General features: G+C 38.9%; 1 protein-coding gene across 1 annotated transcript in view; it reads right to left on the bottom strand.

The window, feature by feature from the left end:
* GABRG3 (gamma-aminobutyric acid type A receptor subunit gamma3) overlaps window positions 1-14,812 on the bottom strand; it is a 329,920-nt gene that overhangs the window by 40,891 nt on the left and 274,217 nt on the right. The window lies entirely within an intron of this gene.

A 14,812-nucleotide genomic window follows, 5' to 3' on the forward strand; every position in this document is an offset into this window, starting at 1 on the left:
TGTTCTTTTTTCAGCAGTGGAAACACTGGCTTCTGACCCTCATTAAGTATGCAAAGTCATGTTTACAATATTCTTCAAGAAATTATTATTTCCAGAAGTTACAGTGTTTGAGATCTGTTTTTTTTTCTATCAATTTTTTAAACACTTGTGGAAGCAGTGGAAGAAAATAGGCATTTATTTATGAATTTTGGAAATTGTAAAAAATGTTCAGTTTTAAGGGTTCCTTTACACAAGTTACCTTACAATGAAACACTTAATAGGGTATTAGTATGCTTGGAAGTGTTTGGGAATGTTATAGCTGATTTAATCTCAGATTAAACTACAGGAGTAATTTTCTCTTTCCTAAGCAGGACTAGGAACTGGGTGCACAATAATTGCCAGCAGTGCTCCTCTTTTAGAAATAGTTTTGAGAATAGGTCAAAAAGGGATATATTGGCAGCCCAATATCAGAGAAAATGAGAAATTATGGAAAAAAAGTGCAATGAAAAATGTTTTGTTTTTGCTGTGATTTCTAAACTTCTCAGGAGCTCCACTGTTGTAAGAAGGTTTTTTGCCATGAAATAGTCAATTTTTGCACAAAGGAATCAAACCTGTTTAAAACACTGGTTTGTTTTAAGCCTGTGACAAGAGGAACACATTTTATTATGTTTTAAGAAATCCTTCACTCCCAGGTGATAGAAAACTTATTAGCAGCCCGAAATCCAGTTCTCAGCACACCTCATTGTGGATCTATTTTTTAGTGCATTATGTCAGAGGATGGGATAAAGCACCATTTGCAATGGGCTTGGGCCTGAAATGAATTATGAGCGTACAGCTGAGCAGAAGGAACTGCTGTTATCTCAGGTGACATGACTAAAACCAAAGTTTCTATACCTGTAAACTGCAGTGTAGAGTGTCAAGACCAAAATAGCTGCCAGCTACCTAATATGCTATTAGAGGAAACTGAAGGTCAGCTCTGCGCTCTTGCTAGTGTTCCTTGAGGGAGACTTGTGGGAACTTTTGTGCGCCCAAGATTGAGAATACTCATCCAGGATGTGCTTCATTAAAGACTGGATGGTCCCACCTCACTACATAGCCCCCTCGCTTTCATGTTTATCTTTCTGTGTCTTCAAGCAAAAGAGATGAATGTTTCTGATGAAGCCTGTCCCAAGAGCAGATACAACTTGAAGGCAGCTTGAGTTGAAACTGAATTGCAGATGCAATTTAAATTCCAGGTGGCTAAGCCAGGGGTGATCTGGATTTCAGAGTTTGCTGAGGGGGTCCTTGCAGGTACTGTGGAGACCTACACAAGGACTACTTTTTTTTCTTGAAGTGCTGTTCAGGATGTGCCCTTAGGAATTAATCTATTTATTGTTATAAATGAGAAGAAGCTACAATAAGGCTTCTTCACATTTGAATGCACTTCTTTCTTTGTCTATTGACACAGGCAACATTTACCAAGTTTTCTTCTTTTTTTTTTTGGAAACATTTAGAAAAACAGACAGACATGCTCACTCCTATTGGAGGAAGTAAGAATAAGGATAAAATGGAGAGTTTGGAAGAGGAGTCTATAAATTCGTATCACTACAACAGATACTTGGCCCAATGTTTTGTATTGATAGACATATGCTTAACAGTATTTATTTTCTGGGAGGCAGCCTTATAAAGACATTAACTAGATTGAGAGAATTCAAACCAGAGTGGACCAAGAGACACATTAAAACCATTATCCTCAATTCTGGCTTCAGGTTTGCCTAGTTTCACACTATTTTGACAAGTGTCCACCTGCAGCAGGAAGATGTATAGAAATTTCAAGATTTTTAACACCTTTATGTGCTTCATAGCAGCCTGTATCTAGTGAACAATGTATAAGATGCATACGCTTTTTCTCTTCAAGCTACTTTACAGTTCTTCTGTGATTCTGCTACTTCACTTTGCTAAAAGGATTTCTATTCTGAACCAATAATATTGAAGGAATAATTCGGCACACTGTTTAATAATATGCAAAAGACATGTCTGAAGCTATGGACATGAAGAGCAGAAAACTCTTCAAATATTTTTCTACTCTAACTGCTTCTACTGTAGGTCTGCAATTAACTTCAATACCTTCTTGAATTTAAATGTGGGTGGTGGGTCTGTACTTTGTAGATGAAAATCTTTATTTTATACTTATATACAAATAAGCTGCTCTCCTTATGTACAACAACATGCATTATTTTGTTTTGTTTTGGTTATTTTCCAGATCCAGGACAGACCTGAAAGATTTGAACAAGTGAAACAGAACTTACTGCAATGGTAGGCACTTAAAACAACAAAGAGAGAGATAGCTGTGGATTGTTTCTGTTCAAGAAAGATAAGGTAGATGGGATTACGAAACTCTTGCATTAGGGAGGAACGGAGATCTTTAATGTAGCTGAAAGTACTCTTCCAAATGCCAGTCTTTGGGGACTATGTCAGAATGACAATTTAATATTTCCTCTCCCTTGAGAACGAATACAAGACAGTCCACAACAATGGTAATATTCTGAAAAACAGGAAAGGGTTTTTGAAGAGAGGCTTAGAACAAAATGTCGCACTAACTATTTTGCAAAATTTAATTTTTTGGTAGATTAGGTGATAATCCATTTTGGTGTCTTCTGCAAAGTTTATTTTAAAAACACTGCAATGCACTGTGACTGATGCAAGCCTAAATTTCTGTCACTGCCAAACTTGGCACAAGTGCCAAGGGGTTCACCTTTAGTTCTCTATGGGATGCTGTGGTAGCCCTGGCCATGACAGGCGTCCTTACCTTTCAGGAACACCATCTCATATTATCCCATGGCATTACTATGCTTGCATCTGTTGGAAGGTTTGGAAATTTCCTAGACACATACTCCTGTACTGTACCATTTCCTTAGCTATCTCACAGAATATCAGGTTGTATGGCAGATAATGGAAAGAATCATATCGGCTTCAGTAGGTGCTGGATCAGTCCAGCATCAAACAACTAATCATAGAAGAGATTTTGGTTCTTGCCGGTGTAACTAGGAAACAAGAAGTGTTGACTGCAGTGGAGTTATTATTATGAACAGGACCTGAATGTTGTGAATAATAGCTGCAGAAAATGGTCCTAGAGAGATGAGCTACCATGACCACACAATAAGAATCCGGGAACATGACCCCAGTGTCAAAGAGTAAAAGCTAAATTTAGAGAAATCTTGCTAGTACATAACTAATCTGTGCCGCACTTTTTATGAACTATGACAAATTAAAATTTAAAAAGATGCTCAGCACCTTTCCCCTACATGTGAATAGTCATCCAATTTTGTATCTTAAAAATTCTCATTAAGATTGTCGGTTCACTAGTAAAAGAAAATATAAAATATCCTTTGCAATACTGTCAATTCTAAATTAAGCGCAATTGCTGCTTCTGAAAGGGGTTGAGATAACATTGTAACAACCTCGGGCAAAGGGCAAACCTTCACAGTTTGCATTAATATACACTTTTGATTGAGCCAACCATAAATCATCAATACAATGATGGAATGACACATAACTAGGAATAAAAGCCAGAGGTGCTAGGATAGCAGGTGTCTAGAAAGTCATTCTCATGCAAAGAGGTTCACAGTTTTATATAATGTCTTTCCAATCCCATTACTGTCATATTAATACTAGAAATTGTGTCATCAATCTATGTTCTAGACCATAAAATCGCAACACCTGCTTCCCAATCTGAGTCAAAATATTCTCATTGTGTACCTTTTTAGGAGTAAATACAGCTATTGTTGCAAATTTGCTTTGTATTTTATCTGTTAAGGACATTTGTAAAGCCATTCTCACTGTCGTTATGGTGTCTCTTTTATGGAAATACTTCCCTCTCTTCTTGCCACTACAGAAAGCACGTTACTGCCTTTATATACATAGTCCAATAGACCCAAGGGTTGTACCTCTAAGGGCTTTGGTATCATGCATGCAGCAATATACTTCTCACTTGGAAGTACCTGGCCACACAATAGTACCCACAGAACCAGTCTTGTTGGGGGTCTCTGCAGCAACTGGAGGGAGCTGGTCATCTCCAGATGAATCCATGAAGGCCAGCAACTTACTGTGATGTCACCTAAGCTAGGCAGGAAAAAATTCAGATGGGGAGAAGGGGCTGCAAGGAAGTTCTCTATTGCTATGAAGATTTCTCAACTCTGAAATTTCTTTCGAAGTAAGGAAACCTATACAGTTTTTTCCTAGCAAAAGCGTGGAAGCAACAGCAGCCTTCTGCTTTTTACATTGCGGCGTAATAGTTAAAGCACTTAGGCAGGACATGTGAGACCAAAGTCCCTACCACTCGAGTGAGCAATTTGGCTAGTGTTCAGGCTAAATTCTGAAATAGGCTCATAAAGCTCCTGATATTGCTATTAAATACTCAGTCATTCCTTCAAGTTCAGAGGAGAGCCCAGGTCAACAATCCTAAGCTCTGGTTTATGGTTATAGGAGAACAAAGTCATGCTCATATTCCTTCTCGCCACATGAATTGTCCTGGAATAGAAAGCAAAGTAGTTCCAGCAGAAGGCAGTAGGAGATCAAGACTACAAAACAAAAAGGAGTAACAAATATGACATTCCAAATGGATCAGTGAATTAAAATATTAATTCAAGAGCCTCATAAAGTTAGGTACATATGAAACTACCTAAATATGGAGTTATCAGATAAAAAAAACTCAGCTGAAGAAAAAGATAATGAAAACAGACTTTGTAGCACATTTCACCCAATGTGAAAATTTGATCTTTAAAAAGGACATCTTAAAATCCAGGTATTTTAAGAAAAAATATTTTCTACAGGAATTTTCCCTCAAAAAATAAATACAGATGAAGACATGCCTGTGAGACTTTCAGTACCTATTTTTTTCTTTTGCTTCTACCCAAAAGTTTTCCTTTATTTCTAGTCTCTCTCCCCAGCTGCAGCAGTAAAGGCCTATACAAAAGACACTAAGCAATTGTCTCCACAAGACAAAGAATGAAACCAATTATATATGAAGTTATGCCAAACATACAAAATATGTAGAGGAAAAATATCCTCTCCACTCCTCCAGTTCTAATAACCTTTTGTATTATCCATAAACAGAAGAAGAAAGATGTTTCTAGAGCATGTTGTATTTCGCCTGATGGTATCCTGTAAAGTTCTTAGTTGCTAGTGACTGAACAATTATTTACTTAGAACTGTAGTTCAAAAGACAATTTAAAGCTACTATATTTCAGCATCAGTAGAAAAGTTCCATTAACTGCAATAGGTAAGTTACAGATCACTCTATTTTAAAGCTATGAGCTTTGTTAGCCATTTTTGTAGAAAGACCATCAAGTGCTGGACTTGCAGGGCAATATAAAGGCTTTGATTCTCATAAGCGTCAATCAAACTCACAACCAACATATGAAAAGAGTTCACTGGAATAGAAGTATTATTACTAATCATCTATTTAATTATTATATTTCCCACCTGTGTGACTAGTGACAAAATTATCAGAATCTATCATGAGAAGTTTGCAGTATCACAGCAATTTAAAAATTTCTGTTAAAATAAAAATTGATATTTTTCTTAGAAAAACTATGACTTATTGAAAATATTACTTCAGACTGGTTATCATTTGACAGGTGAATATCTTTTAAACGTTAATACAGCCACTGTTGATTATCTCTGCTAAACTGGGATTTGATTTATTTCAAATACTATATCAGAGGTAGAAACTCTGTCAACAAAAAGATTATTGCTAAATCTTTGTATAAACTGGCTTCTTTTCTCCTTTCTCATGAATTAGTGTTTACTGTCAGAAGGGAAGTCTTACAATATTCCCTCATTCCAGATATTATTACAGTGGTACGGATTTTTCAGTATTAATCTCTTCCTCTTAAATCAGCAGGAAAAGTGTCAGCCAAAGAACAAAAGCCAATTCAAATCCAGGCTTTATACTTGAACCTGCATGCAAAGTAATTTTAAGCTCTCTAAACATTCTGGCTTTAAAGGTGTTATGGGGTCATATTTCATGATGAAGTATGAAAAAGGAACAGGGAAAAAATAAGAGAGTGAATTCATTATGTACGCCATGGGTCAGTTTTGCAGGTCAGTACTAAGTATTATTTTCAACCTATCTGAAGTCCTAAAGGGGATTTTATGTTCTTGCAATGGCTCTCATGAATTTCATTATGGACAAAGCTGTGGAGAAAGCTGCAAATAGGACAGAAAAGATGAGCGCAAACTAAGTTGTAAGTGCTGGTGTGGTTTGTGCATCTCTCTCTGTCAAGATAGTAAGTAGAGGTATCTTCAGCACCAGAGCTGGAGAACTGAGCAAGAAGGGCTTCAAAGAGGGGTTTCCAGATATTTGTTAGTTGGCAATGCTGGAGCTGCAAGTGATGAAGGATCACAGGCCCATTCAGGCAGAAAACTCTTTCAAGAGTCTGAGAAGAGTGTATGTGTATGTGTTTGTGCAGGTAAGGAGAGAAAGTAGAAAGGGATATGATACAGAGATGGGGGCAGCAAAGTCAGGTGAGGCACCTTGGGCCTCAGCTGTCTCTGTTACATTCTGTCTATCAGCTATAAAAATAAACTTATATTCAGCATGACTCAACACAAGATTTTAGCTCAAGCACTAATTTCTTAAGAAGTTGTGAGTCTAAATGACAGAAACAGAATTTCTGAAAGCCTAAACCTTATTTAATGAACTGTGGGAACATAAGCAAATACAGTTGGTATGTTTGCACAGTCTAAAATTCAGACCCCAAATTTCAAGAGTCCGAGGACAGCTAGGAGAATATTTACATCTACTTAATACAAAGGAAGACCCCACAACTCTGAGCATGGGTAATATCTAGAAGTCGCTGAAGGTCAGGGGAGGTGTGTTGAAACTGAACAGCCACAGAGCCAAGCAATAGAGCACTCTCCCACCGAAAGCATTTGCTGTTCTACCTCTTTGTAGAGTGAGACGCTGACTCTTTCCACGTACAGGCGCCCAATACACAGAAGATCATGTCTGGCATTACAGAAAAGCAGTTTCTCAGCTGCTGGAGTCCCGAGCTGCAACTCCACTTGTATCAAGTTAAAAAAAAAAAAAAAAAAAAAAAACCCTATTATCTTTCTCTCTTCCTACACTTACAGTGAGAGTCAGGCAGGATATAGCCTGGTATGAGAAAAAAGTAAATAAATAGTCACCTATTTTATACTTATGGTCTTTGTTCAAAAATAGCTTTTGTTCAAAAATAACTTTTCTTCTTTAAAGTGATATACACAGTGTTCCCAATAAAGGGACATACTCAAGGTAAAAGTCATAAGTTAGAGAGAGCTTACAACACATAATAAGCAAAGTTCCTCTGTAACTAAAAACAGCCGTAAAATGAAGTCTTCTGCCAGACTTCTACTTCCCTGGTAGCAGCTGCTGAATCCTGTATCTGACTTGACATGGTAGACACCCTGAAAAAATAGGAAATTGTGGCTGGGGGTCTCTCCAGTCCTGCCAGCTACCCTTCCCCTCATCCACATCTCCAAACCAGTAGAGGTCCTTCTGCAGGACCAGTACTGAGGGATGTGAGGTAACAGAACTGTTTCTATGCAAGAATGATAGGCTTTTTTTGTGGCATGAGGAAAGAGGAGATAACATTACCTAGAACCCCAAGAACCCAGAGTAGGTGACTTCTGAAGGCTTTAAACCAAAGTTTAACAGGTAACTTCATATTAATTTGCAATATCCTATCTGCAATATCCTATCTGAAGGAGTCCAAGTTCCTGCAATGCCAAGCATGTAAAAATAGGCACTGTTTTCAAATGATATAGCACATTTATCCGAGTCTCTACTTGTCTGTTTCAGAATGCCATGTGATAAAGATAAGTATAAGCAGTATAGCCAACTGAGGCAATGTGTGCCGGATCCCACTGAATTTGGTATTTGAGAAAAAAAGAAAACACAAACACACATTTGTCCTGGGAGGAATACGCAGATGACAGGCACTCTTTGATGTGCCATCAGGACACAGTGGGACATTAAAAAATGTCAGTGACATTTAAAAACTAAAAGGGTTTCATGAATATTCATTAAGTAAATGTCTTCAGATCAGGCAGCTGCTACAGGAGAGGGTGTGGCTGAATCAGATGTTTAAAAGCATACACAGGCAGAATCATAGTCAACAACTATGGCATTTTGTACATCCTTTTCCACTCATTGCCAGGGTCCTGAGCACACCAATGGGCTCCAACTGCCCTAATCAGCCTGTAGCTGTGAGCAAGAGCTGGGAGAAGGCACACCTGGGGCCTCCTCCTGCTTTGCCTTGGTCCTTGCTTGAGCTATGTTGTAGGTATGCCATGCCTGGCCTTGCCTGTTGCTGATCCTGACCCTGCCTTGCCAACTTGACTTCCAGGCCGGACTGTGCTTCTACCTCATGAATGCAGACCTGCCTGGTGATCCCTGGACTGCTGCCTGAACCTCACTATTGTCACTGTGCCAGCCTTGCTCTTCTCATTTGGGTATGTCCCTTGTCAGTAAGCACATTGTTCCCGCCCACTTTGTTGTCACCCTTGTCTCCTGGCTCACCTTCCCTTACAGAGAAACCCACTCCAGCTCCTCCCTGACACTCATAATTCAAATTATTTATATGGCTCAGAACTCAAGAGTGTCTGGGAATTGTTGTCTGACTGCTGCAAACGCCCACATGCATCTAGCAATTTGAAAAGACCGTGCTTATAGGGTCATCTTAGAGGTCCTGTCACACCTTCAGCTCTATAGAACAAGATTCCTAAAATTCCAGACTATCTTACTATCGCTTTGGGCTCTTGTTTCTGAGTTCCAAGTAAGGATGAGTCTTCTCGACATAAGCAGTTCAGTTCACTGTGGTTTCCAGATAAGCATTTTGATGCTGAACAAAGCAGCTGTGAGAACCTAGGGATTTAGCTAGCAGTTTTAATCATTTCATTTTTGTGTTTATATCACTTCAGCCATTTTAATAATTTTATTATCACTTCTTTGGCCTGGTAGAGACTTGCATGTGGCAGTCGGAAATAAACAGAAATGAATTGCAGAACCTTTGCTGAAAGCATATTTTCATAGTTATTAATATCTCTGTTCCACCAAGCACAATAGGTATTTTGCCAACAGTGAATAAAGCTATGAGGAAAGAATCTGTATATAATATCTATATTGCAAAAGAAAACATGACTTGCTACAGTCTTGGCTAAAAAAAAGCACTTCAAGTGACACTTACAAAACACCAGTCACATGTACGTATTCAAGTCTTGTATAGCCCCTTCTGTTCACCATTCTGCTGTGTGGGCTCTCCATCAATGGTGGAATCACAGTTGCTTTCCAAACATGCTTGTTAAATACCTCCCCCAGGAAGCATTATTCCCCATCTCCCTTCCCAGGAGCTGTGCTGCCTGCACTCAGCACAGCCAGCGGCTCCTCCTCCTGCCCTCCCCTGTGTGTGCCTTGCCCATGGTGTCGCTTCCCACGCTCGGGCTCTCTTCCTGGCGATGCCGCTGGCCCACATTGCTTTGCACCCACCCCAGCATGGGCTGATAACCCCTCCACAACACACCTTTGAGTCCGCATGTCCCTCTGCTTCCTTCGGTCAGGGAAGAGACTGCACCATCATTTTCCTTACCTTGATAAAGGTCTGTTAGCCCTTTTACAGTAAGTGGTTACTGCAGTTTGGCTGCCAAAATCCCCAGTACAAGTGCTTCCCTCCCTTACTAACATACGACCACTTAAACTCTGAACACACACTCTCTCTGTGCCTATGGTTAAGCAACTGGGAAGCAGATAACAGCAAAAAGTGAGCAGATGTGTGGATTTTGAAATGGTTTCTGAACCCAACTGTTCTTTGCTCTCCTCACAGAAAAGCTCGATAACTGAAAACTTTTTCCTGTCTTAGTTTCTTCACTGCTATGGATAAATCTCAGGGAGCGTGTTAGTCTTGTGACAAAGCTGAGGGTCATTTGCATGTCTGCCTCCCTCTGATCCACCGCTTGACCTGGGGGGTTCCTCCAGTGAAATCAGACCTCTCTATAAAAACATGTCTATTCCTTCCCTTCTCCTGTCCAAAGCTATTTATGTAAGTCTTTGCATATTCCTAAAATACATGTTCTCCCTATGAACACTTGCTTTCTTGTTTTTGCTGTGGGTTGTTTTTTTTACTTGCCATTTACCAAGTCCCCTACAACAGAGTATGTATTTTAAAATGTGTTGTTACTAGCATCAGACAACACGTTGTCCCAAAGAGCGTTCATCTGAATCAGTGACAACAGATACTGACCTTGCTTTGCAGCCCTGTGATATAAGGCTGACAGCTGAGGCATTTGCTGAGATAGCAATTTCAAAATATAAAGCAGAATTTGGAAGCTGTATGACAGGCACACTCTACTAATCATCTAATCATCCAATGTATAAAAAGGTGTACTTTTTTATGGCAGCAATTGTGGCTATTTATTGGGAATGGGTATTGATACTTAGGGGGTTATTCAGGATGTGTGAAATGGTCCTTGTTGTCTGGTTCTGTAAATTTCATTTTTAATTATCATTTATTAAAGATTTTAAATAGGGCAGTTTTATGGGGTTTTGTATTTCTAATGAATTAGCTTGAACGTATTTATGCAAAGGCTTCTTTGTACTGCACAAATCTCTCAGGCTAAAGGCAGCTGAAGAAGAACATAAATAGAACTTGTATGATGTGAAAATGTTTTCAAGTAAATGAAAATTAGATTCAGTAGCTACAAGGTCTTTGTGTTTCGCTAGCAGTGTAAAAAGTGGAGTGGGTTTAAAAAGAATGAATAGGCTTTCCCTGGGGCAGATGTTAGCAGAAAAGTGCTAAGCAACACTACAGCTCTCTCCATGCGTTTTGCTCATGGATTTCTTCATGATTCTGCTTTTCTTTGCCCAACTGTACTTGGAAAGACTGGGATTCAGAAATCTGAAGTGTACTGAAAAAATACACAGAGTACTTTTAAGGATGACTTTCTCTCTCCCTCTTTCCCTTGTTCCTGAGCACCCTTCCCTTGGCTTATTTACAATTTTAAAATTTCAGATTTTTTCCTCATATGCAGTTCCTTCATTTTTCACAGTTCACTCCCAGGCAGCTTAGCAGTATTCCCTCTATTTTAATTATCTTTTTCAGACTTATTTGACATTATAGCAAGAAAAGTAGCACCTAGTATCTTCGTAGATGGCAATATGCCATTTCTTCTGTACTTGTGAATTAGTTTGGTATCACCTGAGAGTGAGAGCTTACTTAGGCTATAAACTAAAAAAAAGTGCATGACCACAGAACCAGCACAGCGACCTCTGCTGTGTATTTCATGTTCTTACCATATACAACAGATATTTATCTGGTTATGTTTGTATCTTAACATGAAATGCAAAAAGTGTTCCAAGGAAAAAGTTGACTGCCTCTTCCTGATGGCCACAAAAAACTTTCCTTGGCTGCTAGATTATTTTAACAGAGGTTAGCCTTCTTGAGAGAACCAGCCACCACTTGCATAAAGCAGGAGACGTTCTCATATTGCTTAGATTCAGAAATATAGCCTTTTTGACAGCTAGCTTCCTACTTGTATACCTCTGAAATTGCCTTACATTTGCATAAGGGTTATTTAGATACCTAAAAAAAAATTTGGAAAGACTGAAAGCAGAAGTCTGCTGTGTACATAATCTGGTCATTTCATGGTGAAAATGACTACCAAGAAATGGTTTACGCACATGCTGGAAGAACAGCAGCATGTTACTGTGTGGTCAGTATGAGCTGTCTTCATTTTAACTGAAACACTGCTGAAAAGGAGCTAAAAAAGGCATATTTGAATAAGATACAGTCAGGTAACATTGTGGCAGCTCTCATATTACAGATGAACACACACTTTAGTGAGAGGTAATAGTGTCATAAAACAGCAGAAAGATATACATTAGAAGTAAAAAAGACACTGGGTTATTGAATCCATCTCCTGCTAGTGCAGGACTGTTCCCTCCAGTACATTTTCTCATACTTTGTCTAGTCTACTTTTAAATGCCCTGTATAATGGTAGTTTCCATAATTTCCCTTGGGAGGAACAGAAGATAGTTTAGTGCTTCTCTTTGTCAGGAAGCTTCTGTTGATACTCTACCTGCTTTCCTTTGCTTTACTTCATCTCATTACTCTGAATTATTCCCTGTGTAGCACTCTAAATAATGCTGCTCTTTCTTTCTGTCCAGAGTCTGCAAAAGGATCAAGGATGGTGGACCTTTATGGACTCACAGGTGGCTCAGAGAGGCTCCACATCCAACTCAAGGCTAGCTGGTGGGAAATGGCCACTTTGGGAAGCAGCTGAAGCTAGTATGTTCCTATACCTTGGCTGCCCATACCCATAGTGTCTTAGGGGCAGTCTCCCTAGCCTTGTAGTTTTTGAGCAAATATGTCACAGACCTGCCATGACAGAACCTGGCATCTCGTTTTTGACTGTCATTAGCTCTGTGGCAAAGGAGATGGAACACATGTAGGTAACAGAGGCAGGCTCCCTTCATCAAACATGGTCCTCAGTATTGGAAGCAACAGCCTTGGGAGCACCCTAAGACAGAAATTCTCAAACTTTTTAGATAGCACTACTTTTCTTCTAATAGTTTGGCATGTGCCGTAGCACAGCTGCCCTTTTATCCTGCCTGTATGCACATACCTATGTGCTCACAGCAGGAGGCTGCAGAATTGTCTTTGATAATTCCCTCCATTTTGGGAATCCTTGCTCTACAGCATGGAGCATACTTAACGTTTTCCAATGTACCAACTGGTTTTCCTTTGCCCTGGCCCTCGGCTTGCTCCTGACAGTAAATAATGTGGTTGTTCAGTATACTTGGCCTTGAAAGTACCTTAAAATATAGTGCAAATACAGCCAGAGGGTCTGTTCTATACAAATTCAGATTAATGTACAAACTCAAGGTTTTATTTTTCATATCCTTAATATATTTGCTGACTCCTAGAGAGCCCCTTCTCAGCCATCTGCTGGCCAGAATAAAGGGACCATATGCACAGCTCATTTTTCTACCTAATAACACCACGACTGTCTGACCTGTACATTTCATATTGTTTCTTCCAAGGTAGTTTTCACAGCCTCCTGATAGCCTTATTGTTCATTATTTGAATAAACTCCATTTTGCCTATGACTGTCTGCCACTGGGATGCCTTTAGGAGAATACAAATATCTTGTTGGCTCCAGTAGACACAGTTTAATGGTGCTATTGGGTTTTACACTCACAGACATGGGTGAATAGAAGCAGCAATGGCAATAGGAGGGAAAGCATACTGTCAGCTCACTCATCTTAATAGGAACTTGGCACATGCTAAAAAGAGCATAAGAGATATTTTCTCTCCTTGTTCCATGTTAACCATTTACCAACTTGAATAAGACCTCTATAGAGCTGGTTTTGTCCTATGCAAAGGAAGAGGTTAGTAGATCTATTTTACAAGGACGCTATCAGCATCTTAGTATGGCTGAGCACATAATTCTTCTTGCATATGTATTTAGCAGTTCTTGATGAAAACTCAAGGCGGCAGCACTCAGGATGTAAGCACAGCAGGAAGAGCAGGATTTTCTCTCATATTCATGCCATCCTTCCTGATGAGTGCTATGCCTGCATACACAAATACTTGACCGATTTTGTATTTTGTACTTTACTTCTATCCACCAACTCCTGGTTCAACTTATGGTTAACTCACCTGAGCAACTTTCATAAACATTCCTTAGAAACCTGCACTCCTGAGAAACTTACAGACTACAAGGATTTGTATCCATAACAGAAGAGAACTTTTCCACATGCTCTGTTTGCAATATTTTCCTCTGATCAACTATGAACCCAAAAGATTCACTAAAGCTTTAGTGGCATTTCATTAAAAAAATTGCCATCCAGTCCTGAGATTACATTACTGATGTTAGAGGGTGGGCCATGACCCAACAGCAGCAGTTGCAGGGATCAGTAAATTTGTTTTTTTTATTCACTGTGTTTCTGAAAGAATAACATAGCTCTGCATAAATGTTGCAAAAAAAATTTGATTTTTTTTCAAAAATTCACCACCAGTTAATACTAAAGCAGAAGATTGCTTCTAGCACTCTGGCCAGGAGAAGACTTATCAAATGGTAACCATGGAGCTTACTTCAGAGACAGAATAATCACGGAATTTTACTTCAAAGTCATGTATAATGTTTAGCTATTGTTTGAATTTTATGAGAATTTATCTGTTGAGTGCTTCACCTACTTTTTATACCACATAAAGTGTAACTTTTCAATTTAAATAATGTATGCTATTTATACATCTTTTCCCCTATGCTGCTGTTATCATAGGAAACAGTAAGACTTCTAAAGAAATAAAATAGATATCATTAGACTCTAATTGCAATCAACTGGTAAGGTCACTGGCAAAGGCATTTATAAGCTGAGAGATAGTGCCTTTGAAATACTAAAAAAAATTACTAAGCCTGTGGCTGAATGATTAACTACTTGTGAAAGTGTCCAGCTTCGTTAGCCCTACTACTATGCTCTGGGCAAGGCAACAATAATTGTTGCAGCTCAAAATCTTTCTTTTCAATTATGATCAAAACATAAGTCTCAATGGAGGAATGGCTTAATACAATTAACTGAGGAACAAGAATCATGTAGTAACTTCAAGTATATTACAAACAGCTATGTCAACTTTATTCCTCATTTTTTCAAATTACAAAGACAGCAGAGAAAGAAAAAGAAGTTTCCCAAAATCCAGGCAAAGTCTATAGTTTTCAAGTCTGCACTTCAGCAGTTTTCATATGAACAGGGGTACACTTTGCAATCAAACTGAACTTGAATGAAAGTAAACTCGGAGCATATATTTTGAAACGTTTA

The sequence above is a fragment of the Apteryx mantelli genome, chromosome 1 (assembly GCF_036417845.1).
Source record: "Apteryx mantelli isolate bAptMan1 chromosome 1, bAptMan1.hap1, whole genome shotgun sequence".
NCBI lineage: Eukaryota > Metazoa > Chordata > Aves > Apterygiformes > Apterygidae > Apteryx > Apteryx mantelli.